At 46.3% G+C, this 3,282-nt stretch overlaps 1 long non-coding RNA gene across 1 annotated transcript; it reads right to left on the bottom strand.

Moving 5' to 3' along the window:
• Nucleotides 1-399: 399 nt before the first annotated feature.
• Nucleotides 400-3,272, bottom strand: LOC123175672 (uncharacterized). Its single transcript, XR_006488073.1, has 2 exons — nucleotides 970-3,272; nucleotides 400-901 (listed from the first exon to the last, which is right to left on the bottom strand). It is a non-coding gene; the product is annotated as an uncharacterized lncRNA (long non-coding RNA).
• Nucleotides 3,273-3,282: the final 10 nt, after the last annotated feature.

The raw sequence follows: 3,282 nt of genomic DNA, 5'->3' as shown, positions 1-3,282 counted from the left end.
GCTCTCGATCCGCACCAGCTTCTCGCCGAACCGCCCGCACCGCCTCTACGCCCCCTGGTGTGTCCCGCTGCCCCAGGTGTATATCTCATCTCGTCGGACGAGCGAGTGCCTTGGACAGGATCTCCTGCTGCTGCAACGAGATGCCCAGCAAGGTCTGCAGCTGGCCGGTGATGGTGCATGCGGATGAAGAACCGCTCGGGCTTGCGCTCCAGCTCCCTCAACGGCAACGCGTCTGCCACACAACACACATCCTTATCCTCTTTAGTTCATTAACTACTTTAGTGATCTAAACTCTTGTTTTGTTTCTCTTGGTCAATGGAAACTTTGAGTCAGTAAGTTTTTTTTATTATATATGCTCATTACCTTATACAGTAGATAAAAAGGAAAATTGCATAAACATACTAGATAACTAAATTTTATTTTTACCAAAAGGAAGAAATACACAATCAAAAACTTGGAATTACAGATTTTTCCCCCTAGATCTGGCCTACTGTTTTGCCCAGAGATATTCTCCAGCCACCACATCAAGCGCCGCCAGCCTTCGCGGGACGTCAATCGGAGTTCAACGCCATTGTTTTTCAGTCACAGATCTGGCAAACTTCTTTAAAACAATTTATAAAAAACACCACCAGAGATGCCCTTAGCGAGGCATTCGCTGCTGCTGCTCATATGGGGAGGCGCCGATGTGGGGGCGTCTCCTCCAGGAGGAAGTGGCCAGCCAGCGGTGGCGCTGGATCCCGCGAGCAGTCTGACATCGTCGAGCTGGCCGACGACCCAAGCGAGGCGGGGAGGTAGGAACGGGGCGCTGGCGTCCGGATCCAGCCGGATCCCGACGAATTCAAAGGAGAATGACTGCTGGGAGGTGAGCTCGGGCGATGCCATGGGCGGTCGGCCTCCATTGCTGCAAGGAGGAGCGAGATTAGAGAGGAGAACATAGGAGAGAGAGAGGCGGCGCAAGGCGCGGCTCACCGGCGTGCTGTGGTGGGAGGTTCGGGCGGCGGCACTCCGCGCGGACGGCGACGTCCGATGGCTGCGAGCTGTGGATTTCCTCGGGCGCGGCTGCTGCTGTCATGGAGCTCTCGTTCGTGTGGCTGTGAGAGGATAAGAATCAGGGAAAGCACAGATAGAGAGTAGAAGGAGCGGGCACCGTTGAATCAACTAAGGATGGACGGTGGAGAGGCGTGATCCGTGGGAGGTCTGGTTCAGCCAATCAGAAGGCAGCATGCTAGAAAATATCTTCTACTACTATAAAAAGGCCGGTGTGTGTTTAGATTAAAACTGTAGTTTTGTGGCGTTAGAAATGTAAATGAGGTCCTTGTTCAAATCCGACGTACGTACTACTATTTTTGTGGCTTTTTTTTTCCTTATTTTAGTTTTATTTTACTAAATTTAATTCGTTCTTGGACATGGATAAATGAAATGGAATCTATTTCTTTTGTACTTTATTTGAAGACAAACGTCTTAACATTTTTTCCAACATGAACTTTCATGCTTTTTGGAGTTAGGTTGCATTTCAAAATTAAAAAACAAAACTCCATGCTCGAGACGTATCAGATTTGGCTCGCAAAGAAATGTCCATGAATAATGTGAAAAATCATCCAATATGACAAGGTAATAATTATAACCGGAAAAGCTAACAACTGGCGATGTCCATAAATCGCAGTGGACTAATTGAAAAGGCGCGGTGGCGAACGATGTAGAGGTGGGGAAGGGGAGGCGAGTATATTTGCCAAGCTAGCATGCAGTACAAAGCATGGAGTCATGGACATCTTTATTACATGAGTCTAAGAAATCAAGGGGAAAATGAGCTAAAGTAGATGAGCTGGGGTGGCCAAGTCTGCGACAAGTTGGACGGCTGGACGGTGAGGACCATCGGAGAGGAGCGGCCATTATTGCTTGAAAACGGATAGAGATCACCTCCACTATTGCACCTCAAAAGAAGGGCCTTGTTGACCAGATCCTTCACGGAAAAACCAGCATGGTCAAATTTCACAGAAACAAGGTTTTCACGAGTAAATTGTCGGACTAAAATAAGGTTCTTAACAATATTAGGCAAGAGAAGGATTTTGGAAAGATGAAATGGGCGAGTGGGGAGGAGAGCGCTACCGATGGCAACAACAGGAAGGCAGGCCTCATTACCGACTATTATGGAACGAGAATAAGACGCTAATGGGGAACGAGACAAGGTGAGGCTACCTGAGTCCCCGGTGACGTGAGACGCAACTCATGTGTCCATTATCCACTTTAGCGTTGGGGGAAACGCGACGTATGGAGGGGGGCGTACGAAGGGGCGGCGTACGGAGCAGGATGCGTGCCAGAGTACATGACCGGGTACGCCTGCGTTGACGCACCAAGTCGGGACCCGAGGATGCCTGCAGAGTTTGGGGGCACCCAGGGCGCACGAGGGGGTGGGAACGACGCACCCCATGGGGTCAAAGTACCCCACCCAAGGGTGCTGGCCACGACCGTCGGACGCCTCGTCGCGCCCACTGTCGTTTCGGCCACGTCCGCCATGGCCACTGCCACCACGGCGACGGTGCGCATTGAGTTCAGGATTGAGTCTTGGCACCCTTGAAATTAAAAAACAGAAAACTCCATGTTTGGGGCGGAGTCTTGGCACCCTCGTGTTTCGAATTGATTTCATTTTCTTGTATAAGGCCTAAACATAGACTCGGGAACATGAGTATGTTTTTTCAACCCAATTTTCCCAACCTTTTACCACTTGAATTCAAATTTGAATTATATTTGTTAAATGTGTAGAAATGCACTTAATGGCTAAAATGTAGCAAACAGATTCGGAAAGATGCCAAATTTTGACATAGATTTAGAATAAGTAATAGAAAATAACCAAGTATAAAAATAGAGTGGAGAAAAGTTGACATGGATTTGTAGCTCCTGCCATTCTCACACTCTTCTACTATGCATTTCTGGCCATTATTGCACACATTTGCATCTCAAAGTCAAGTTATATTCATTAAACGCCTAGAAATATAGCAAACAGACGTAAAAATAATATCAAATGAAATCATTTCTTAATATTTTGGTATTAAATTAATTTATAGCTATAAAAGTTAATTTCCTACTCTTACCGATAATTTGTATCTTTTTTATTTAAATCAATTTGTGCACTTTATTTATTGAAAAAGATTCTGATTCAATTAATTCCCAGGCCAAGCTCACGGTTTTTGTTTTGCTCCAAAAAAACTCAAGGTTTTCTTTGCGTTTTTATTATTGGTTTTCTTTGCACAATTTTCATCATTTTTTGGTTTTTGTTTTCTGTTC

Source organism: Triticum aestivum, unplaced genomic scaffold, assembly GCF_018294505.1.
Source record: "Triticum aestivum cultivar Chinese Spring unplaced genomic scaffold, IWGSC CS RefSeq v2.1 scaffold76362, whole genome shotgun sequence".
In the NCBI taxonomy this organism is placed as follows: Eukaryota; Viridiplantae; Streptophyta; class Magnoliopsida; order Poales; family Poaceae; genus Triticum; species Triticum aestivum.
The sequence above is the reverse complement of the archived record's forward strand: the minus strand, read 5'-3'. Positions and strand labels throughout refer to the sequence as shown.